This window comes from Dermacentor albipictus, chromosome 1 (assembly GCF_038994185.2).
Source record: "Dermacentor albipictus isolate Rhodes 1998 colony chromosome 1, USDA_Dalb.pri_finalv2, whole genome shotgun sequence".
Lineage (NCBI taxonomy): Eukaryota > Metazoa > Arthropoda > Arachnida > Ixodida > Ixodidae > Dermacentor > Dermacentor albipictus.
Window position 1 is genome coordinate 220,749,526 of NC_091821.1, and position 26,046 is coordinate 220,775,571.

Consider the following 26,046-nt stretch of genomic DNA (forward strand, 5'->3'; position numbering starts at 1 on the left):
CGCCGTATAAAGGCTTTTGTCTCGGTCAACTATCGCGCCGGTGTCTGTCATCCTCAGTGGCGGCGGTCGTTCGGGGCCCGTCTTTCTGCCCCGTGGCGTTTCTGCATTTCTCCGCCATTTGACCTGCGGTACGTTTCGCGTCAAACGGCATACAAGTACGCAGAAATAAAAGCAACAAATAAAAGCAATACTCTGAAGCTGGAAAATATTCTGAACTAAACGTACCTTGCTTGCCTCTGTGCTTGATCGATATACAGGGTATATATATTTTTTTTATTTTGGCTGCAGCAAATTTTTAAAAATTTTCTGCGCCAGATAGTACAATTCTAACGCTTGATCTATATTACTCGATGATGTGGCCATTATTTCTACGAGAAATCAAAATACTTAATTGAATAATTAACATAATTACGCTGATTAACTTTTTAATTCATATTTCGATCTACGAATTGTAGCTAGTATGTAAGGCATACTGACGTAGAACGGAACGAGCTGGAAAAAACAGGGAGGTTCTTCTCCAGTTAATCTCCGTGCCTTCCACAACCCGTTTATCTCTCTCTCTCTTCTTGACGTAGAACAAATTTTCAGGACTACGCCAGTTTCCAGATAATTTTCAATGTATCCGACGAAGTGCGTTGGCGTTCCAGTTACTTTTGTCAAACAACAAGTTTGACGGTGCATATTTCCACGCAAACAAGGATCAAGACTCAGCCAGGCTACAAGACGCATTACGCAGCACGGACCTGGCGGAGCAGCTCTGGGCCGTCCAGCGAGCCCACGATGCGGCCAGGGAGTTACAACTCCCGGTCCCAACGTGGGAGTAGCCCGCTCTATGGGACCTTGCGCCCCGTAGCTCGCAGGACCTTTCTATAAAGTTACTCCATCCATCCATCCATTTCGAAATTAGTGCCATCTTCAGAACTCTTCCTATGTCAGTATTGCGTACTCACAAGCTACAATTCGTATATTGAAATATGTGCCGTAAGGTAATTAATAAATAAGTTAACGTAATTATGTTAATTATTCAATGAATAGGTCTGATTTCTCGTAGAAGTAATGGCCGCCTCATCGAGTAATGTAGATCAAGGGTTAGAGTTACGCAATCTTCCACAAGCAAATTTTGATTACCTAGCACTTGCCTACACACACACGCACACGCTGACAGTGAGAGAGAGAGAGGGGGGGGAACTTCCACGCTCGAGCATGTTTTCCTTGCTTACCAGTCCAAATCCAAGATATAGGGCAGCAGAGGTGACAATTATGGCGTTTACATATATGGCTCAAGAAAAACGAAAAAAAAATCACCGCGCAAGCACTCCGACAGTTCGTTAACCAGCGGAGCTGAAACGTGCGGCCCCGGTGTTTATCACTGGGTTAATCCCGACGGTTCATTAAACGACAGCTAGGTATAAGCTGCCGGATCCTTGGTATGCAGCTGCTGCTTCCGCTCGGCTGCACGAGCCTGTTCTTGTACCCGGGCTGCAGCATCGGCATGGCATAGACGAGCTCGTTCCCGGTTCTGCTCACGACGTTGCTCATCGAAAGCTGCCTGCTCCTCAGGAGTTCGTATTACGCGTGGCCTATACCCATTTCGGAGCCGGAGAGAAACTTCTGCGCGCGCGCTCGGCTGCGACGGAGAGCAACGACGTCAGTATACTGGCGCAGCCAATCGCGCACCCCTTTCTTTCTTTTTTTGCGCATGCGCGTGGGGTTGCGCCGGAGAAGTTTTCGGCGTACAGGCGACAGACGGACGGACGGACGAATCGGCTAGCCATATACAGCTTCGCTGTAAAATTTGCTGCAGCTAAAGAAAAGAGACACCCTGTATATAATCAGACAGGTGCAGTCTATCAAAAAAAAATCAAAGCCCCTTTCTTAAAGAAAGATGGTTGAACTCGAAGCTTTCCCTCAACGCAAACTGAATTTAAGAGGAAGCTTTAGCTCGGGTGCTCCTATCTAAATACATGTAAAAGGAGAATTCGTTTTTCTCGGCAACAACTAAACCAAATTTGACGAGGTTTGTTTCATTTAAAAGAAAAACTTAAAATATAATGACTGCTCGTTTCGAATTTTTTATTTAGGCTCTCAATTTTTTATTAAGAACGGGCAAAAAATGCAACTTTTTGGAAAACGAGACTACCAAGTTTACAACTCTAACTCAGCAATTAAAGATGATATCACAATTCTGTGAATTGCATGTAATAGTACATCTAAAGCGAACAAAATTGATATGTTACAGGTGAATCTAAAAAAATTAGTAATATGGAAATACAGCTTTTGCAGAACCCTTGTACACAACGTAGCAAATTCACGTAAGATAAAAATTGACATATAGAATTTGTCCGCTTTGAATGATTTAATGGATTCCGTTTACAGAACTGCGATATGATTTCTTGATGCAGAGCTATTAATTTGTAAATTCCGTGTTCTACATCTTTCAAATTTTCGAATTTTCAGAAATCCCTGTAACAAAATTCAGGCCCTCAATCGACATTCCGGTTACAACCGTCACTAGAATTTACCTTTATCTCTCGAACGCCACAAATTTCATCAAAATCGGTCCAGGGGTTATCTCAGAAACACGTTTTTGCGTTTTACATGTATTTGAATAGGCCGCGTCGGAGTTGCGGCTGATCTAACACTTCCTCTTAAGTCCAAAGCAGACCCGCCATGGTTGCTCAGTGGCTATGGTGTTGGGCTGCTAAGTACGAGGTGGCGGGATCGAATCCCGGCCACGGCGGCCGCATTTCGATGGGGGCGGAATGCGAAAACACCCGTGTACTTAGATTTAGGTGCACGTTAAAGAACCCCAGGTGGTCGAGATTTCCGGAGTCCTCCACTACGGCGTGCCTCATAATCAGAAAGTGGTTTTGGCACGTTAAACCCCATAAATAATTACGTCCAAAGCCAATGACCCCGCAACGATCAAACACAAGAAATGCTGAGTGACCCCATGCATGCTATGCATATGCGATTTGATTGCTTGTTTAGAATTGTATTATTTGAACGTTGAATGAAGACACATTTCGTTAAGTTGCATAGACTTTATTTCATGGAGCCATTGATTACACGCACAAACACTTCACTTCGCTCTATACTTGCACAGTATATATATATATATATATATATATATATATATATATATATATATATATATATATGTGTGTGTGTGTGTGTGTGTGTGTGTGTGTGTGTGTGTGTGTTGAGAGCATGGCATTGTCCACTTGTTCCTATCGGTACAACTGCGAATGTAAACTGTAGTGTTCTACGCAGATGTGTAAGTTGGCTTTCCTGCCGTGCGTTTTCGGCGCTCACGCATGAGTCAGCGAGGCATAGAAAGCTTCGCCTTTAAGATCCGCTTCTCCTGACCTGTAGCGATCCTCGTCAAGGCTCGGTCGTTTGTCCCCGTACAGCTGTGACCGCAGGTCGTGTCCGGTTGTTGAGGTTGCTCCGGAGACGAGAGTGAATACTACAATCCGCCGTCGCTGCCACTACCGCTAGGCATCAGTGAATCAGAGCGCTGCGCAAGACCGATTCAGCTCAGGTAAACATGAGCGTCTGGTAGTACCGGCGCAGTCACGCATTGCTGGATCAGCGCTAGCTGCGTGTCCCTCGTGTCCTCGCTCACAACGCGGCAGAGGGCGACGCAACGCAGTGACCGCCTTGCATGCGTTTACTGTTGTGACATGTGGTCGCGCGCCCGCTCGCTTGTTGTTCGAGCGCGCTTTCGCTGCAAGAAACAAGCGCGATAACATGCACGAGGCGGCCACTTCCCTAAGTGCGAGCGAAAGGCATGGCCATCACCCAAAGCGCACGTGTGCGTTATTGAGGTCGTCACTTTTCTACAGAGGGGGCGCAACATTGTAAGTTCTCGCAGGAAATGGCTTTATTGTATGTCAGAGCCGGTCATCGCTGACGCATTCGACCTGCAGCACCGGTGCGACGCCAAAGACAGAGCCACCAGAGGGGCACCCCGCACACCAGCTTCAGTGACGCGTGCAGTGTCGCGCGGTCGACGTTACAACTGCTGCTTCAGTATAAACGCACGCTGCTTGTCGCATCTTTTGTTTCTCTCGATCTCTTGGCTTTGCTGTGCCTGTTTCCCCGCAACTCTAGCTTTGCTCAAAGGATGTAATCTCGACAGGAGTAACCGACTTCGCGCAGTTCGGCCCTTATGCGGAAGAAACACGAAAAAAAAAACCCCATGATTTTCGTTCAAAAACAAGCCCTCCAATTGGGCGCGACCGACGCGGTGGCTTGCATGCATGTACAATATTTGCCCGCGTTTTTGTTTCATCTTTTTTTTTATGTCTCGAAGCGCCTTGAAGCTCGGAACTTTCCGTACTGCATGCGAAAGCTTTCCATTGTTCGCCGACGAGCAACGTGCACCGCGGGTGAAATGAAACTTAGCCGAGTCCGGAAAACAAGCGAACAGACACGCGCGGGATCTGGGCCGATAAGCCGGCGGCGCGTTGTCCCTCTCACGTAAGCACCACGACATCGGATCCAACAATGGCCGCCGCCTTCCAGGTTTACGTGCGCGCCTTACCCTTGACGTGGCCGGTACACAATCGGAACCGGCCGGCATGCGTCCCCCGAACGCGTGCAGTATGTGCGTATAGAACAACGCACGGGCCGCTTGCCCCGCCCGTGTTGGAGGGCGCTCTGTGTCACGCCGCTGCTCCAGCCGCTAAGCTCGCCGCGGCCGGCGGGGAAATATGCGCGGCGGCGTTTTGTAGCCCGGTTTGTATAACTGCCCCTACTATCTGCGCCTCGCAAACAATGAGCGATTAGGAAAAGTTCGCCCCGCGCGGCCCCGCTCTGTCACGCAGTGCTTCGCACGGCGGCGGGCCACCCCGCGCGAGGCAGCAGGGACACCGCGCGGAACACTGTGACCTTGGCACGGTCGAAGCCCCAGTGATCTAGCGGTGAATGCGAGCGCCGGAGGGAGGTGGGGAACGTGTCCAGGGTCGATAATTCGCAGTTGCTACACCCCGCACGGTTCCTCGGGCTCTCATTAGCCGAATGATTTCTTTTGCGCCGACTCAAACGCTTTCTCTCCAGTTTTGGTTCTAATGAGCTCCATATATGTACAGTCAAGGCGTACCTTTGTTCAACGTGCCAGTGATCTTGAGCCGCTAGCTGAGTCGTGCAGTTCGCGCAGACGGCGTAAGGTGCACCATAGGCACACTACACCCTTTGTTTATCCTGTTTGCGAGTTTTGTGCACCGCAGATAAAGCTCTCCAATTGTAGTTGCTGAAAGGACGCATACGTCGACCTGCGGTGGCGAAAATGTGCATTGAGATCAACAACTTTGTCACTTTTATTGCTCGGTGGGTCGACTCAGCTTTATCGCGCAAAACGAGAACCACTGGGAACGCATTTTTCCGGGCAGACACTGCCGCGTCATAAATCACGCTTGGCGATGTTCACGCTGTAATCAAGAATTAATGAACACAGTTGATCCTCGATTACAGCGTGAGTACGCCGCGACGTATAGTGTGGAATAGCTGTTTTTAGGCCTGCATACAGTCTCAGGCAGAGGCTTAACCGACCGGAGGGAAGAAGGGGGGAATAGAACGAATTCTGAGGATGGCACCGGGTTCGAGATATGCGCTGTCAAACTTGTGGTTTGACAAAAGTCACTGTAACGCCAGTGCATTTCATCGGACACTTTGAAAATTAACATTTCGAAACTGGCGTAGTCCTGAGAACTCGTTCTACGTCAATACGATTCGGTGGGCATGGAAGTACTGCAGTGATGTAGCCGCCTGCAGTAATGTAGCATTCTGCTTTATCGTGCAGGCTTTGATAACTGTTTCCACGTGGTTCCAGCAACGCAGCGCAGGAACTACCGAGCTACCACCTCCCCGATGTGACGCCGTGTTCGCCTTTGGATTGCCAGCAATTCCTTCAGCTTGTGGCAATGGGCCCGCTTTATTTCTTCGCGAGTATTAGCCTGTACTCACCCCTACCTGGTCTTCCACATCGCCGTATGCATCGCAAGAGCGCTTCTTAAGTCTCTACCGCCCCCGCTCAGTGGACTTGGAAGTATACTTCAGTGATGCAGCCGCCTTAAACACCATTCTGCTTTGTCGTGCAGGTGGGTTCTTCCCCTTCGCTCAACTGTAAAAGGCCTAGCAATTGTTGTGTGCTAGCACTTCCATGCCCACAAGTGTTACTCTCTTCGTTGCGAGTGTGTATATGTAACAAGGTTATTGTTTCTAGCCGATGACGTGGAGTTGAATCTTGGTCCTCCGAAGGAGGAGCCAAGCAAAGAGCACGAAGAACTTATTTGTTTGATAAAATGCCTTCATAAGAACATTGATTCAAAGCACAATGAGGTTATGGCATATCTAAACGCTTTTAAAGAAGCGCTGAATTCACTCGAGAAAAAAATTTGCGACATTCACAACAGGCTTTCACTATGCGCTTGACTGGAGAATTGCAATGTGGGCTTGTTGGTAATGCATCTTCAAGGGGAGTACGGTAGCGCGATTCAAAGACGGGACAAAAGAAGACACAAAGGGACACACACATAGCGCTGTGTGTGTCCCTTTGTGTCTTCTTTTGTCCCGTCTTTGAATCGCGCTACCGTACTCCCCTTGACTGGAGAAAACGCGAGCTTGGGCGTGATACCGGAACTGACAACTTTAACCAAACATCTTGACGAGCTTGAAGATCGCTCCCGCGGAGATAATCTGATATTACATGGCATTGAAGACAGTGCTGCCAAAACATGGGCCCAATGCGAAGAAAAGGTTTGTAAAATCCTTAATACAACGTTGAAGCTCAACTTGGGTACCGATGACGAACGCACATCTTTGTGCGCACAGGCTGGGAAAATTCGCACCGGGGAAGTGCCGGCTCGTCATAATCAAACTTGGGTCTTTCAAGTTACGCGAGGGCATTCTCATTGGAAGAGCGAAGTTCAGGGCTTGTGACAAGGGCTTCGGCAAAGGCTACACGAAGTGTGCATAAGAAACTTTATGAATACGGAAAAGCTAGTAAGGAGCAGTTCACGGTGCGGTACAACAAACTATATATAAACAAAAAGTGCTTTGTCTACTCGCGAGCAACCGATAGTATTTGTGAACTAGAATATGGCAGTGACGGAAGAACGAGCGATTTCTCGTCCGCTTCTACGTCTGCAGGTCATGCCGCTTCCTTCAAAAACAGCAAATGTTGCACCTCCTGTTCCTCGAAGTATGTCCCGCCTGCTATCAAATATACGGACTTCAACGGCTGTTTATGACTCATGCAGTGCTGACGTTGTGGCGCTTACAGAAACATGGTTTTCTCCCGAAGTAGCCAGTAGCGAACAATTTGACTGCGTTAAAAAGTACACCATCTGTTGATGTGATGGTCACGCCGGAAAAGGGGTAGGTGTACTTATGGCAGTAGCCGATAACCTAGCGTTGCATATGATACCAGTGAATTCTAGCTTAGAGCTTGTTTGTACACTCTTTTTTGCCTGTGCTACAAGCCGCCCAACGCGACACCTGATTTTTGTAATGAATTGCATGACGCGTTGAAATCATTAGTTCTACAGTTTCCGCGTGCTCCTTTGTTTCTGTTAGGAAACTGTTTTAAAATTCATTGGTCAGGTACCAGGCCTGCGAACACTGAGATGGCCATCAAGAATAAGCCATTTGTTATATTATGTTTAGATTTGAATTTGACTCAACTGGTCACCAAACCAGCAAGAGCAGGCCACGTCTGCTAACGTGCTGGATTTGATCCTGACCACGACACCAAACTTGGTGCACTCACTGACCTACTTTCCTGGTGTTAGCGATCATTGCTTCCTTGAATTTACTTTAAACGTTGACATTTCACCCCGAACTACTGTTACCAAGACAATAAGAAACTGCTAGAAAGGAGGCTATGCCCAAATAAATAAGGAACTGGAACAGTTCATCGATGATCATATGCCTGGCTTTTCTGACAGGTCAGTTGCGCAGAATTGGAGCCTTTCTAGAGAGAAAGTCGCTTCATAGATCGATAGGCACGTACCACTACAAGTTGCATCAATAGAGCAGCGAGCGCCACGGTTTACAACAAGCCTAAAAAGGCTTCTAAATAAGGAAAAACGCCTCTTCCGTTCTGCAAAGCTCGGCAGTAGTGTTTTTCGTTGGCAAGCTTATCGCGAAGCTCTTTCCGTATATTATCATCAGCCTATTTTTGTGTCCACTGCCTAGACGAAGGCCTCTCCCTGCGATCACCAGTTACCCCTATTCTGCGCCAACCGATTCCAACTTGTGCCTGCGAATTTCTTAATTTCGTCACCCCACTTAGTCTTCTGCCGTCCTCTACTGCGTTCCCCTTTTCTTTGCATCCATTCTGTAACCCTAATGGTCCAGTGGTTATCTAACCTACGCATTACATGACCTACCCAGCTCCATTTATTTCCCTTGATGTCAATTAGAATATCGGCTATTCCCGTTTTCTCTCGAGAGCCGCACCAACCTCATCTTGTCTCTTAACGTTACGCCCAACATTATCGCATATAGCATGTCGCTCCTCTGTAAAAAACGCCAAGAGTGACTCAACACTACGCTTCCATCGCTTTTGTCTACTAACCCATCCCAGTTTTGGAAAACCGTTAAACCAATGAAAGATTGGAGATACGATATCTCCAATGCTATTCACAGCGTGTTTACAGGAGGTATTCAGAGACCTGGATTGGGAAGAATTGGGGATAAACGTTAATGAAGAATACCTTAGTAACTTGCGATTCGCTGATGATATTGCCTTGCTTAGTAACTCAGGGGACCAATTGCAATGTATGCTCACTGACCTGGAGAGGCAAAGCAGAAGAGTGGGTCTGAAAATTAATCTGCAGAAAACTAAAGTAATGCTTAACAGTCTCGGAAGAGAACAGCAATTTACAATAGGCAGCGAGGCACTGGAAGTCGTAAGGGAATACATCTACTTAGGGCAGGTAGTGACGGCGGATCCGGATCATGAGACGGAAATAATCAGAAGAATAAGAATGGGCTGGGGTGCATTTGGCAGGCATTCTCAGATTATGAACAGCAGGTTGCCATTATCCCTCAAGAGAAAAGAATATAATAGCTGTGTCTTACCAGTACTCACCCACGGGGCAGAAACCTGGAGGCTTACGAAAAGGGTTCTACTCAAATTGAGGACGACGCAACGAGCTATGGAGAGAAGAATGATAGGTGTAACGTTAAGGGATAAGAAAAGAGCAGATTGGGTGAGGGAACAAACGCGAGTTATTGACATCTTAGTTGAAATCAAGAAAAAGAAATGGGCATGGGCAGGACATGTAATGAGGAGGGAAGATAACCGATGGTCATTAAGGGTTACGGACTGGATCCCAAGGGAAGGGAAGCGTAGCAGGGGGCGGCAGAAAGTTAGGTGGGCGGATGAGATTAAGAAGTTTGCAGGCATGACATGGCCACAATTAGTACATGACCGGGGTTGTTGGAGAAGTATGGGAGAGGCCTTTGCCCTGCAGTGGGCGTAACCAGGCTGATGATGATGATGATGATGATGATGAATGAAAGACACCGTCACAACCCTTACTGATACCTATGGCCGTACACTGAGCAACGAAGAATGCTGTTCCGTTCTTAATGACGTTTTTATTTTGCAATGTTTTTTTTATTCATGCGCAGTTTTGGCGCCGCAGTTATAAGACAGCAGGTTTTTTTCCAATGGACTTTCACGTGAATATATATTATACCACTAAATCACCACTGAATTTTTGGGAAGAGTATGAGTAGGATTTTGCTGTTTGGGATAGTGCCTCACGGTGGCGGGGCTGGCTAGATATCAGGCGGATGTCGAGCCTCATACTGCAGTCTTCGCAGGATGGCGTACCTTGCGTAGACGTTGTTAGTCAATAATGCTGCGCTTCCTTGTGCGCATTAGTATTTTTTTTCTTCTATTGCGTTGTGTGTGCAGCAACTTGCAAGGCGAGAGTTCTTCGCCTAGGGTAGAGCTCCGAGCTCTACTCTTTCTCACCTGCGAGCCGTGCCTTAAGAGCTTGCCATGTTGCGATTTGTTAAGACGGAGGATACGCATACATAATTCTAGAGTAAGCGGTGGTCCCGATGATTTTGGCTGGTTCGCATTGCTTAAAGCCAGATTTGTGTTCAGTAATCATGTTTATCACGTGCAGTACATTTAGTATTTGCTATGTGATGCGCTTCCCCCTCTTTGTACTGCGACTCGTCTTGTTGGCAATAGAAACCAAGAATTTGGGTGACACGTTTTCTTGGCGAGGGGGGGGGAAGCGGGAGGGGGAATTTTCATCGCCAGATTCAAAGTACCGTAGAGAGGATCGCACCCCGAGGAGGCAGTATAGGTACCGCTTACTGCATCTCAACGTTTCGGGGCAAAACAGCTGCTGTTCCGTTTCGGAGGCGCCAAGCTGCATCCTAGTGCGACGCACACAGGCGCAATGAAAACGGGACAGCACTGTGCCGTTGGGACAGCGGGACCATACACAAAATATAGAGACTATAGTAATAACTGGAGTGGTTAGCCCAGCTACAGGCTTGGCATGCTATACTCCATATGTACAGTGCTCAACGACCGAAACTCGATACTCGGATTGCATGGCGGCCGGCACTTTTGTCGTTACCGGTGATCGCTGAGGGTCCGATTGCACCTTACAATGAATCACAAACATTCTGGCTTTCATGTGATGCAAAAATGCATCAGCTCCGTGTCCCCAGCGCCCACCGGTGGAGCAAGAAGTGTGAAGAAGTCACGCGCTTTGAGTGTCACGTTCCAATTGCTGAGCACTGTATACATGATGAGGGATGAAAGAGAATAAAATGGTGTCGTGTCCCGCCTAATTAGGAACGTTCGGGCGACCATCTTGTATGCCATGTGAATAAGCATCTACTGTAGGGCAGCAGCAATATTGCAAGAGTTGTCTTCCTGGTGAAGGTGATCACGCCGCAGCCTGCAATACACCTGAAATTAATTCCAGAACATATCAATCGGGTTTTCTGTAAGAGAAAGATAAGAATGTATAAAACATCTTTTTTTCTTATTCTTCTCACTCAGGTGAAACCAGTTTGTGGATTTCGTGGTCTGGTAATTGTCGTTTTATGGTCGCTGCCATCTAGAAGACGCTGGGCTGTTGACCACAATGATTTCTTACTATGGAACATGTGGCGCAAAAGGCTCCGTATACGATCGCTAATATATTAGCAGATAGACCTCAAACACTGCTCGTTGCCAGCGCAGTCACAACACTGCCGCAATAACACTGCAACACGGTGTCGCTTCTTCGATTCTGGTGAGAGAGAATTTAGAAGGTATACTATATTGGATCGACAAAGAGCCGGCTACTACAAAGTTTTTTTATCACTGCTTGAAGAAAGACATAAAAAAGAACGAAACCATAAGACGGTACAAGACAGAAAACATCCGTACGGTCAGCATAAATTCAAATGCGAACAAGTTGAAAACGGCTGAGTACATTCTTGCGTTTCCAGGTTCACCTGCATCTGTAATCATGGACTAATTCAGGCTTCGAAACGTACGTTTGGGTTCACACCACGCTTATAAACCCTCTACAGAGCGACTGCACATCGCACTCTCATGTGATTACGTGCAATCAGCGTTCTAATCAGTTTCTATTCGCGTTCCAATTTACGCTGACGGTACACCACCTCATAGATACTGTACATGATGCACATTATGAAAGTACACTTCAAATGCAACCTGCACACTATCACAGTTGTGAATACTGAGCGCTGTGCAAAACACTATCAAGGGGTGTGCTGCGTGCCCAACGTAATTTCAAACTGACATGAGAAAACACCACCGGGTGGCAATACGACAGGCTCTACCTGGGGTCACTTATACTATAGGGGAAACTTGCCCACTACGCTAGAGTTGTAAGGACGAGGACACGGATACGCCAGCGAATCTAAAAGCGGTTCGTCGAGGCGCCCTCCTTGCAGTCCGCTTCTGGTTGCAGCCACCGTCGAGCAACTGCCGGGAAACGAGGGAAGCACAAGACACAGTTCCGACACCGTGTTCCGCGACGCAAAACCTTCCTGAAGGGGCTCACGCTTTCGACAGTGGCCTCCGCAAGGTTGTCCAGCAATGGACTAAAACCCTCATTGTCACTGCCTTTCGCGTACCGCCCCCTCCCCCCTTTTTTTTCCTCTGCGCCTCAGAATGTCCTTTGTTTTCGTACGATCCCGTTTGGATATATACTATATAGTTGGTCTATGACAGTATGTATGTCGCGAGTGTCGGTGCATATATATATATATATATATATATATATATATATATATATATATATATATATATATATATATATATATATATATATATATATATAGTTACTTCAATATATACCATGCAAATACCAGTTCTTCATGCGTAACAATATATATATATATATATATATATATATATATATATATATATATATATATATATATATATATATTATTTGACAAAAATTTGCCGTACTCTTGCGCTGCAAGCTTATCCAAAAACAGTATTTTCTTTGTCATTGTCTTAATCGTGCGAAATGTTTTCCTTTGTTTTCGTATAAGCGGAAGCTAGAAAAAGCGTGCTACATGAAATTAACACGATGACACAAAGTATATCGATTGACCTCAATGATATTTTTGCACAGAAAAACAAGCCGGTTCGTTACAGGATTATTTACAGGAAACATTTTCTGCTCTGTCAGCAAGCTCAGCAGCATGTCTAGTTAAGGTGATGTTCTAAAAACCCCCACTTTCTTTCTTTTTTTTTTTCAAAGTAAGGTTGCTGCAAGTGATAAGCAGCGTACACATATATGTGGCGGGTTGATGGTGACGTTATAAGATACGTGCAACCGTCGAACGCATAGGGTACGTACACTGCAAAAAATATACGTGAAAAAAAAGAAAGAACTGAACATTTCAATTTTACTAGACAATTTCTTTCAATGACGAAAACATATTATTTCATTTTTAAAAATTACCTTCTCTATTGGGGTCAGAGACCGAATTTTTCTTGATTTTAACAGATTTGGTCCCCATACAGTAAAGCGAAAAATTTGTCATCATCACAGTGAGCGAAATGACATTTATTCGTCTCTTTACTATTCTCAATAGGTACATATATAGGTACATAAACGTATATGTATAGGTAGGTAGATATCGTATGCACGGGCCAATTGGCCTTGGTTTCTGAATAAGACACAACTGCAATCAGGGCGAGTGATTTCGTTCTGAGTATGGCTGCATAAACTCGTACAGTGGCGAATTGGATGTGTCGCATAGTGCCGGGTGTCTTGGCGCAAGATGTCTTGTCAGTGGTCACATCTCATGTATTCTATGCAGCGTGCTATTCTGTACATGTATGACTTGTTACAACTGAATTGCAGCATTTGACTATTTCGTTCGACATGAAATATGCAGTCATGAGGGGATTAAAAGTTACTCCCTTAATGGAATAGACTATATAATTAAATTATTTTTTATTTTCTGTAATGTTACAGAAAAACAATAAACACGTTATTTTGGTGAAATCACAGAAAAACCAGCTAGCAGAAAACAGAAGAGAACAAAAAACTACCATACTTTTTTTTTTCACGCAAATCTTTTAACAGTGTAGTAATTACATGAATGACCCTGCGGCCGTTCTTAAAACGGCGCGGTAAATGGTGAAGCGATGGTTGGGCTCACTCGGCTATGTCCGAAACAAACGAATGGTTTATAACTATTATGAGTACGGTGTGTGCGAATAATTGATATTTATAATACGAACCGAATAGTTTTTGCTATTCGGTTCTATTGTTCACTATTAAAAATTGTCGAATATTCGATTCTGCTCGAATACTATAAGGGATAACAACAGTTGCTACAGGGAGAAAGACTGATGCTGAATACTCTCGCGAATGATTCTGCTGCAGGACCGCGATTGTTGTGCAGTTCCTCAGCGTACGCACGAAAGAGGCGACTTCTACACGATCGTTTCTGGCCCTTAATAAGCGTGTCTCGTTTTGTAGCAGCCTACGAATTTAAGAGAGGGAGACATTCGTTAATGAGTGCTGGAGATATTTGCCTGGCCGTACGCCTGGCGTATTACTCCCGATGAGATTGACTCAATTAAAGCAAAGCAATTTTATTATTAGGTCCATATAACCATGCTTGGATTAAGTATACAGCACTTAGCTCCTTCAATGAGCACTGCACTCTAGTACGCGTGCATGTGGTGACATGCTGTGCCTTTTGTTTCGTTACGGTAATTGTCACGGTGCACCATGTGGGTCATCTCCGTGCTTTCCGCTCACACGGCAGAGAAGTGGCGGCCTCGTTCGTGTTAGCGCGCTTGTTTCTCGCAGCGAAATTTAGGCGCGTTTGAACGACGCAGAAAATCGTTCTGAAATGCAAACTACAATGCGTTCTGCCTTATACGTACGGGAGAATCCACTGCCCACATCAGTGACGGTTTATGGCTCCGAGTAAGCACAACTGCCGTCACATTTTTTTTATATTCCTTCTACTGCCCTTTTAGTCAATGGCACGGTCGGCATTTTGAACAGTCATTGTGGCATTTGAAGAAACGCGCGCACACCTGAAATCTACGGGTCTTCGCTAGTAAGCTTTTGGTGTGCTGGTATCCGAAATTAGAGAATCTCACCGGGGCGCTGTTGAAGACAGGTACGTGACTAAATTTCAGTGGCTCAAGGTCCATTGCCACATCGTCGGCAGCGAAATAGCTGAAGCAGCAGAACGTTCCGCCCTCGATATAAGTGCAACGTGTGTCTGTGCCACTGTCAACGCCTGGTGCAGCGCGGCAGTTCCGCCTACTTGCTCATCGCAATGCTTTATAAAATTTGAATTCACCGGAATGAGCCAACTCGCGAATGCTCTCCCTTGACATCGTACCTTGCTGGTGAAGCAGCGCACTGACACGGACACAGTGAAGACACACGAGACGACACTCGCTGCACTCGCAACTATTTCATTTCAGAACACATACTTCATATTTATATACCTACGCACCTTCAGGCGTCAAAGATAATCAAGGCAAGATGAAAGGCATTTTTTACAATCATTTGCCCGCGCATACTCGGGCGTCAAAGATGTGGCGCCTATCTATCGTGGTGTGCAATCCTATCTTATTTGTTGCACCCCTAACAAAAATTTTTTATTACACAATTTTTTCTTCCTTTATTGTTCTTCCAAAAAGGCAACCTCCCCATGGCTTAAATGTACAGATGGCTGACTGATACATCCCTCTCCCCTCTTGTGAAAGGCTTCGATTATTTCCCTGGTCAGCTGATCCTTATGGTGCGATTAAACTGTAGTGTCGTTGTAAAGCAGCCAGCACCCATGTTGTGAGCAGTGCCCTTTAATGTGGGAATGAGTGTTTTCCCCCAGTGACCTTTTGTGCTCCAAAAGTCTTGTGTTAACACACCGACCCGTCTGGCCGATGTATACTTTTCCACACGGTATGGGCAAACAGTAGACTACGGATGACCTGCACTCGACAATTTCTTCCTTATGCTTGACCGTGCACTTACGACCATTTACTTTTATCTTTGTTGAAACTCTACGATCCAGTCCGGCACATATTTTTCTGCCACACCGGACCACGTTTGCTGGTTATACAATCCACGATCAGAAAAATCCTTGCTTAGCAACAATTTGGGACACGCAAAAGTATCAAAAAGCGGCATAGCTTTCTCGTGCCTGTGAGCGGCCTTAACTGAGACCCCCCCCCCCCCTTTTTTTTTACCGGAAAAAATAAAAAAAGTTTTGAACCAACAAGTTATCAGGCTAAAGAATGCAGGATATGAAAAACATGTACTGTGTACATCAGCCTATAGGTTGATTCGTTATGTGCGCAATGGCTATCAGAAAGAGCGTAACAGAAAAGAGAATAACAGCAAAAAAAAAAAAAAATGCGTCACTACCATATGCCCACAAGACTGGACATAGCTTAAGAAACGTAGGTGGCAGATATGGTCTACAAGTAGTTTTTTCAGCACCAAACAAACTCAGAAAAATATGTGCAGGACTGGATCGTAGAGTTTCAACAAAAATAAAGGTAAGTGGTCGTAAGTGCACGGTCAAGCATAAAGAAAAACTTGTCAAGTGCAGGTCGTCCGTCGTCTACTACTTGCCCATATCGCGTGGAAAAGTATGCATCGGCCAAACGGGTCGGTGTGTTAACACAAGACTTCTGGAGCACAAAAAGGTCACTGGGGGAAAACACTCATGCCCACATTAAAGGGCACTGCTCACAACATGGGTGCTGGCCGCTTTACAATGACACTACAGTTTTATCGCACCATAAGGATCAGCTGACCAGGGAAATAATCGAAGCTTTTCATATTCACAAGAGTGGAGAGGGTTGTATCAGTCAGCCATCTGTACATCTAAGCCATGGTTACGTTGCCTTTTTGGAAGAACACTAAGAAAGAAAAAATTGTGTAATAAAAAATGTTCGTTAGGGGCGCAACAAATACGATAGGGTTGCACACCATGATAGATAGGTGCCATATCTTTGACGCTCGAATATGCGCGGGCAAATTATCTTTAAAATGACTTTAATCTTGCCTTGATTATCTTTGACGCCTGAAGGTGCGCAGGTATATAAATATGAAGTACGTGTTCTGAAATGAAATACAGTAGAATCTCAATAAACGTAAATCGCTTAAAGGGAATTGCCGCTTAAACGGAACAGTCGCCTGTAGTTTGGTTGGTGTTGTATTCACATAACGTAAAAAAACTTTCGGTAATCGGAACTAAAATTTCCGCCTCACCGTGTAAACGGAACCAGAAATGAAACTTCTTGGCAGACCCATTGTCAGTTTTTTGCGGTTCCGGCTGTTTCTTGTTTTTAGTCGTAAGCCTCACCTCGCTGGTAGTCAGCCGTGTTCGCGCAACGAATGAGCAGTTCTTGTGTTGTGTTAGCCCAGTTCTTATTCTAGTCGTTCGTCAGTTCAAGTCGCCGAGGTTACAGGGCTTAGCCCTCGCCGCCTCGTTCGTGCCGTCGTGGTGCCATTCGTGCTTCATTGCCGCGTTTTCTAACATCGGTGGCCTGTAAGCTCTCGCGAAGTTGAGGCCTAGCCTCTGTTGTTTCAATGGCGGCACAGAAGCGTGCACACCATGCGCTTACGTTAGAAAAGAAGATGGACATTATTCTTGACTTCGAAAGTGGCTCTTACACGAAGTCGGCGCTCGCAACGAAGCACGGCGTCCCGAAAAGCAGCTTAACGAGGATCCTGCACGACAAGAAGCTACGGAATGCCTTCGAAAGTTCGCAATTCGGGCCCCAGAGGAAGCGTCTGCAACAAGGCAACCACGAAGAACTGGAGAAGTGTCTCGTGTTGTGGCTTAGGAGAGCCCGGAGCCAGAACATTCCCATCAACGGTCCACTAATCCGTGCCAAGGCAGAAGAGTTTGTCCTTCAACTCGGGGTAACAGACTTCTTGTGCAGTGAGGGCTGGCTGTCAAGGTTTAAAGACAGAAACGGCCTCGTTTTTCGCACCATTGCAGGAGAAGCCGCAGCAGCTGATGCGACAGCGTGTCGGGACTCGCGCGCAGGGCGGCTTCCGGAGATTATGCGTCAATTCAAGAGAGAGAGAGAAAGGCAAAGGAAAGACAGGGAGGTTAACCAGAGATTATCTCCGGTTGGCTACGACAATGACATCTACAACGTAGATGAAACCGCGCTTTTTTTTAAGCTTCTGCTAACGAAATCGATGGCTTTCAAAGGTGAGAAATGCACAGGTGGCAAACTGAGCAAAGAAAGACTGACTGTTCTTGTAGGAGCGAACATGTCGGGCAGCGACAAGTTCAAGCTGCTTGTGATCGGGAAATCGAAAAACCCTCGCTGTTTTAAGGGGATAACTAATATGCCCGTAACTTACGAGTCAAACTCAAAAGCGTGGATGACGCAAGCCCTCTTCAACAAATGGCTGCACACCGAGGATGCGCGATTTTCGCGGCAGAAGAGGAAAGTACTTTTCCTTGGTGATAACTGCCCTGGACATGGGACTGCAACAGGACTGAAGTCGATCCAGTTGGAGCTTCTCCCGGCCAACACCACGGCACTGTTGCAGCCCATGGATCAGGGAGTTATTCAAGCCCTGAAAGCCCGCTTCCGCAAGGGTCTCCTGCAGAGGATGCTGGTGTGTATGGACCAGAATAAGGAGTACAAGGTGGACATCATTGGCGCCATTCATCTTATTGCCGATGCCTGGAGGCAGCTGACTGCTAATACTATAGCAAATTGCTTTAGGCACGCGGGATTTTCTTCGAGTGACCAGGCATCCCACTTGCAGGATTTGCCTGAATGTGACGGTGAAGATGCCCTTGAGAGGCAGGAGGTAGTAGAGCAGTGTGCTTTAAAGGAAATCCATCTGGACTTTGATGAGTACGTACACATCGATGGTGATGTTGTGACTTGCCCTGAAAACACGGTGGAGAGCATTGTTGCTGAGGTGTGTGACGAAGAAGAAAGTGAGCCAGAAGAGGAATCTGAAGGGGTAGCGACCGTGGAGCCTACCACACTTCAAGGAGCAGAATCAGCTGTGCAGTATCTCAAAAATGTTTTTCTGAGGGAACCAGGATCTGAAATGTTTGTCCAAAGCTTAAGTGCCATGGAAAAAACAATCCTAAAGATGCAGTTCCAAGGACTCAAACAAAGCAAAATTGGTGCATATTTTAGTGCACAGTGACTAATTGTTGCCAAATAAACTTTGTGAGTGCTGTACCAAAACATCTTGCAGTTTTCTTCCTTTCTGAAAAACTTATCAGGTACATTCACCTTCTAGTGCTTAGAGTTCCATAAAATGGTATAAGAGTGCACGCACATAAATCTCCACTTTTGCACATCTCTCTCAGTAAACGGAACTCTTGTTAAATGGAACAAATTTTTTCGGTCCCTTGGAGTTCCGTTTATTGAGAGTCTACTGCAGTTGCGAGTGCAGCGAGTGTCTTTTCTTGTGTGTCTTCACTGTATCCGTGTCAGTGCACTGCTTCACCAGCAACGTATGATGATTAATCACCAACTAGCCCAACTTTCCACATTACTGAACTCTCCCTTGAAACTTCGATGCAGTTTCGACTACCGCCTGGTCCATCTCGACGCGACGCAATTTTACCGTCGTGTCGCTTACGGTTAGACGTCGCCGTTACGAACGCCTAGTGTTTTCGCATCGGCATGATGTACAGTGCCTCGTTCATCATTTGCGATTGCGACGAGACTATATATACATCCTCATATACTTCGCCTCTTTCGACTAGGACGACAGATCGCTCACAGAATTATATATATTAACTGCATTGTTCAATGGGCCAAACGTATTCTTAAAGGCAAGCACAAGGGATACCTTGTATAAAAAGGTCGGTCCACCGACCGAAACTGTTGGGTAAGTAAACCAAAGATAACCGCGAAGTTGCGCTTATCACATATATATATATATATATATATATATATATATATATATATATATATATATATATATATATATATATATATATATATATATATACACTGGGATCATAGACTCGACCGTCATCCGTGCTTTTTCCTTTTCTTCCCTTTCCTGTCCGCTTCCCCTTCAACCAGTGCAGGGTAGCAAACTGGATACAACAAGGTTAACCTCCTGCCTTTCCTTTTTTTTCTGTCTCTCTCTCGCACTTAATGTTACTGCACACATTTACAATTTTTGTCAGTTAAACGGGATCGAAATTAAATATGTATGTGCGACCGACAGCTGCATTTGTGCTCCTCTATAAACCGCTGCATCTAATGTCCGCTGTCTTAGAATAAAGAGAACAAGATCGTGGCTGAGTAAATGTAGTGTTCGCTCTGTTCAGTGGCTCCATCCCACTTACTAGTGATTTTGTAAAAATGAAAGCGTGTATGTTCGAGCACGAGCGTGTGTGTCTCGTTTGTGCTAACGTATGCATGCGCACGCGTGTGCATATATATACAGGGTGGTCATATTCAAGTTTTAGGGAACTTTTAAAAATAGCATGTTGCGTATAATGTAATTCTATACTCAGTTACAAATCAATTTCCAGGATGACACCAGTTTCGAGATATTATTTCCCAAAGTGTGGAACGAAATACGTGGGCGTTCCAGTTAGTTTTTTCCTTCAATGCATAAAAGATGTTTTCGTTAAAAAAGTAGGTGGGCACAACAGTGTATTATTACGGCAAGTCTGATGGCGTGTATCTCCAAACCAATGTCATTCTAGAAATTCATTCCAAGTGGCTATGTCTTGCAAACCCACCGCCCACAATTCGTACATTGCGGTATGTGACGTCGAGTATTTAATTCTGAAGATCATCAGTGAATTTTTGTTAATTAGTTGAATATGTGCTTTGATTTCTCGTGCAAGTTGTGTCTGCTTCCCTGAATAGTCCAGCTAAAGGACAAGAATTATGCTATCTGCCACAGGCGATTTTAAAATCTCCATAAAACAAAAATTATCACCCTGTATATGCATATGATTATACCGTTAGTGCCAGGAAGCAGGCAATCGTGACGTCATTTCCTTTTCTTGTTTCTTCCGGTGCGGCATTACAGCATAGGTTTTGTTCCATCGGAAGTCTCCTTCGTCACACAGATGGCGCCAGTGTCCATAAACCGCCATTTCCTAAGCGTGTTGGCTCCATATAAGCTTTGCTACCATGCGTATCTTGCATTAGGCTTAAAGAAAGCTTGTAAAAAGTTTGTAACTGCAAGCAAAAATTTAGAAACTGCAGGAGCTACTATCCCTTAAACCATAAAAGTCCAATTGAGGTAAGTTAGAAATGGCTACTAGCTCATCTTGCCCGTGGTGTATTGTGCTGGGTGAAGATAGTTTCGGTGCATCATTTAAATGAACTGTTTCTTCTTTCATTATATCGGATTAACACTGCGACCTTTCTTCTAAGATTGTATGTTACAACCCAGCCGCCCCTCCCCATCCCGGTAGAACGATGTGACGCACACCAGAAAGCAACTAACGTTCCCGCATTCTATACAAGTGTGGTGTGAGTTGCGCATACTATATCGACTACACGTAGCCGCTTGAGCATACTTACCAGTTGTATACAAATTAAAATATACAAAGGGGACGATTTGACCCGTCTTGCTGCTGGCCAGGAGATTATCTGCGCGCACAATATCAACAATGGAACATAAATCATTTATGAAAGCTGTGTTCGCGTAGCTCGCGATTTTTTAAAATTAAAGCTGGTGAACGTATAACCAGAGTTCTTCGATACGGTGTATAACTTTGAAGGTTGAGCATACCGCAGAACGCTGAGCGTTTTCTAGCGCTCGGCGAAGGTCTTTGTTATCGCGTTAAAAGATTCTCGAGACACCAGTGTTCTTTTCTCCTAGATCCGAGCATCACATTTCTCAACCGGTAGCGCAACGCACCAATCAGTTCTTCAGCGCAGTGGTAAAATCCATTGTCCGGTGGCAGTGCGCGACATCCGCGCGTTCAGACACCTACCAAAGCGGGCGCCTGCTGTGACCTCGCGAGCGTCGATTGCCGTACGCAGGCGGTTCGTGTGTGACACATCTGCGCGTACTTTAGGAACCGGGGTTTTCGAACCCGGGGGCGAGACTCGAACGCCGTGCCATCGGCGAAGAGCGAGCATCATCACGCACCCTCACCCAGCATATATATCGGACACTGCCTGGTCGCCCTTCCAGCAGCTCTCTTCTTTCTCTCTCCTGCCTTCCTTTCTGCACCACTGAACTCAATGACCGAGAGGGACACGATTGGGTGTACGGTGTTGCTGGCACACAGCTTTGTTGTGGGCGCACTAATGGCCACCGCGTTGCAGTCGAAAAAGTGCGTAAGATCTCGCCGGTATCGGCCCATTTTACGCTCCATCTTAATGCTCAGACATCAGAAATGGCCTCAAAAAACATATCACGAAAGGGGAGTGAAGTTAAGACGGGCAATGGCATAGTCCCCTTTTAACGCTTGCGGAAAGCCTCGCTTTCCGAAATGGCTTCTGTGCAACCGGCGCACTGCGAGAGTGCTCCATTTGTCCCGGCTCTCGCCTTATTCTTATTTATACTTCTCTCGACACTCTCGCAAGGCCTGCACGCGCGCGAAGATTACGTGCTCGGTGCAGTTCGCGCTGTCGTGTTACGTTGTTGTTCCTCCTCATAGCGGCAAAGCGCTTTGTCGAAGGTTAGACGAAATACAATTGAACAGAATCGCCGGGGCCGTTTTCGAAGCAGGACCAACTAAAAGCTATTTTTTTCTATTTTTGTTTAATATTTTTATGTTGTTGTTTTTTCTCGCGGGGCGTGCGAGGGGCCAACCTTCAGCCATTCTCTTCCCAAGTGCATTTACAAGACCATATCGAAGCGGCAACGGCTCGCAGAGGTGAGGCAGCAAGGCCGCGACAGGCTGCTGGGTCAAATGTGAAAAAAAAAAAAATACGCCATTTGCGGCGGAACGCCCGTGTCGTCCGACGAAAAACAGACAGACAGGCCGCTGCTTCTTTGCCCTTCACAAGAACGCGCGCAGCTCTGCAGAAGCACCTCGGTAATTTGCTTTCTCGCTGTCAAAACGGTGACTGTCGTTCAAAGTACTTGACCGGTAAAATGAAGGAACAGCACCATGTTGAAGCACCCAAAAATGGGCGAGAGGCAAAAAAAAGAACAACAAAACAATATCGTGAGCAAACTTGGAAACTTCGTACGTTCTAATCGCGCGTCTGCCGCTTATATGCGCTGCGCAGAAACACAGAACCCCGTAGCCGCAAATTTTCCAGCGAGGGCCTCTTTGGGGGCGTCGCCCTGTAATGCCCTCTGGGTTTTTGTGAGCCTATATGTGTGCGCCTGCTCGAAAGCAGCAGGGACATTCGCAGACACGTGCGCTTTCTATGCACGCGCAACAGTACGTGTTCCTCGCGCTCCGAAGTAAAGGTCTAAACCTTACGGTCGAATTGCGCGGACTCGCTTTGTTTCCCCTGACACACTTTGCGCGTAAGAGCATGCGCCACAACTACTGCCGGGGCTTCGTTACACACGAGCCGCACGTGCTCTTTGGTTATATCCACTTTCGTTGTTTTACGTGCCCTTTGTCTCCTCCTGAATAACCTCGTCTTGAATAACGTTTAGGTTTCATTTCCTTCTTTCTTTAATTTTTTATTTTTCTCTTTTCTCTACTGCCAGAGTAACATACAATGCTATAAAAATCGCTGTTGCCTAAAATAGGCGTCTAAAAATTTCAGAAATATAAATAGCGTCAGATGCCCCTCGCGCAAGGACAAAGAACGGGGACGCTAATAAAGAATGTACGAAGAGATTGCGTAAGAGCATGTCGTTGGAAAAAGAAAAGGCTTCCCGGATGCCTGCGCGGAGCGATTCGCGCGTGGCAGTCGGTATGTTCAACCTCTGCGCAACAGCGTGAAACACACAAAATACACACACCAAAAAATAAACATAAAGAAACGAGAGAGAGAGAGAGAGATACAATAAAACGCGCATGGTGCGCCGTTGTTTGCATGAATTCGTGTCTCCACAACGTCCGTTACGGAGGGAAACTCGGAATATGAGATGGTCTTGCACCTATAGGTCTTCCTTTCTTTTGTTTTCTTCTTGTTCCTTACTAAGAGTTTTCTACAGGGATGATGGGCCTCGCCACCGAATACGCACACTATGGGCCGGGGCATTTTGGTAGCTCCATATTATAGCTAGCTTCAAAAGCTGCCCAGAGTCTCAAATGGAGTTTTTCAATAAAATTTCATCTCAATTGACTGAGTACCCAACTTTCACTTTTATTATTCTGTGCGCATAGCTTCACCGGAGCACATGACTCGGCTCCGAATTGCCCATCTTTCACGTTTGCTCCCCCTTCAGCGGGCTAGTTGCGATGGGAAATACAAGTGTATGTGTGTGTGGGGGGGGGGGAGGGGGGGAGGCATGGTTTTGTTTCACCTCGTGCTCACCAATGTGCAAGCGTATAACTTTGTTTAGTGTGTGGCTCCCGTCACATTAAACGGAACGTTCAATCAAAACAGGTTTAAAATAATAATACTTGTGCACGGATTAGTATGCGAGCTGTTGGAGAAATTACTGCATGCTGGACCAAAACATTTGTTGACACCGCACGACTGACTAGACTTCTTGATTGACTAATGCGCAAGTGCGTGATTTCAATGTCTCTATGTTCCGAGAGAAACACTAGGCTCCGAGAGACGCCTTACTGAAGGGCTCCGGAGTGAGTTTGATTGAGCACGTGGGGTCTTTTAAACGTGCTCCCGACGCTTATCACAGACTCGTGCATTCTGCCCCCATCGGAATGAGGTCGGTTGACATCTGTCACGAGTTCCCACTACCAATATAAATCCAGAGCACAGCACTTTAAAACCAGAGAGCTGTAAATAAAAATAAAAATAAAATAAAATCTGACACTAACTAATCAGGGGGCACCAACAAGTAAAGCAAGAAACCAAAACTACATAATGAATGCTCATTGAGATGGAATTGAGTCCGATAACAATCTGGTGTGCTACCATTTTCGTTACCCTGTTGCAATAAGATTGAACTCTGGTCTGATTGCGTTCTGTGCGCGTGATAATTTTCACAATAGGCCTTTAGCACAACTCCCCTATAACTAGCCGCAATTTCGACATGCTTATACAACAAGAAAGCTTGCACAATTTACGATATACGCCCGCAACTGGGCCAATAACGGGCGCGAGAAGAGTGTGATGACTGCTTCGAGCTCGCCCGCCTTTTGTCATTTCTTCGGCTTTCTTTGGGAGGGAAGTGGGCACCATATCGTGTTGCATTCGCGCGTGGGACGTTTCGAAGTCAGCTTGCTGTTCAGGGGGCAGTCAGGGCAGCCCCTCTGTATACGTCGTCTCCCTCTTTTAATGCGTTTAGGATTCTTTGAGAACTAACCGCGATTTTCTTGCGACTGTGCAACCGTTTTCGTGGCCCGATCCCGAAGATATAAGTCTAACACAGGGGCACAGACCACACGGCAATACCGCACGGTGGCACGGTGCTAAGGGGAGCGTTCTCGCGTTCTTCCCTCGTGACAGCTAGCGTTTTGAGACGCTGTCGATGAGACGCCGTGCCTCTGGTCGCAGACGCTGCACGGGGTCCCGAGCTGGTCATTGAGGAAGTGGCGCTCGAGGGATCGGCTGGCTCCCACACATGGTTAAGGCACGGTGGTAAGGGCAGCGCCACTCATAACAAATATACTGCAACACAGTGACACGAATAACCACCTCACAAAACATGCTAAACACATTCTCGGATAACAACCGGGCTTCCTTCTTCCTAAATTTTCTTTTTCTTCGGAAGAACGGCGTCACACCTGCTATACTAACTTGGCTATATACGTACGACTTCGGTCCGCCCATTGTCGATTTGAAGAGGCTACGTAGCGCTTTGTATTTTCGACTGCACTAAGACAGAATTACAGGACGCGTGCGTTGGTTTGTTTTTAGCTTGCACGCCTTGCTTTGCATTTATAGGCTCGTTAGCGACAGCTCTGATCTTGCGAGTGAATCACTCGTTCATTAGCTATAAAATATGCCGGAATAAAATACCGAGCTTCACGAATGATATCATGAGATCAGGTAAAGTTATCACGTAAAATTTAGTCATCTAATTTACACTCTACGCCTAGGGCATATATAGGCCTTCTTTAAGCACGTTATTACAAAGATGCCGTTATTACGAGCAACTTTTGGGGTAAGGTTGACAGAGTGAAGCAAGAATATCGTCATAATATGCCGCTTCTCGGTGCGCGGACGTAGGCCACGCCTTTAATAACCTTGTTGTAAGTGTTTTTATTATATCAGTGCTAAAATAGCGCCAACATGCGGGCAGCACAGAGAAATAAACGCCTATCTGTCGGCGCTATATCATTCTTGCCAATCCTACATCCAACCAACCGGTCTGCACTTCTACGCTTCCAAAGTGTGTGTTTTTCTTAATATGCTGTTGTTTGGGGAGCGGTTCCCTTCCCTAAGTTATCTACAAGGCGTACTTGAAGAATGTTCAATGCGCTGCCGGTGTAAGGAATGTTCAAATCCATTATTAAATGTTA

The 26,046-nt window shown here is 46.0% G+C and overlaps 1 long non-coding RNA gene across 4 annotated transcripts in view; it reads left to right on the top strand.

Moving 5' to 3' along the window:
- LOC135919904 (uncharacterized) overlaps window positions 1–26,046 on the top strand; it is a 62,014-nt gene that overhangs the window by 19,078 nt on the left and 16,890 nt on the right. For 2 of the 4 annotated variants that reach the window (XR_010570097.1, XR_010570096.1), the window contains one exon: window positions 5,837–6,104. This is a non-coding gene — a long non-coding RNA (uncharacterized lncRNA). Of the gene's footprint in view, window positions 1–3,413; window positions 3,545–5,806; window positions 6,105–26,046 lie in introns of all 4 variants that reach the window. The other 2 variants (XR_011511082.1, XR_010570095.1) reach the window with 2 other exon arrangements.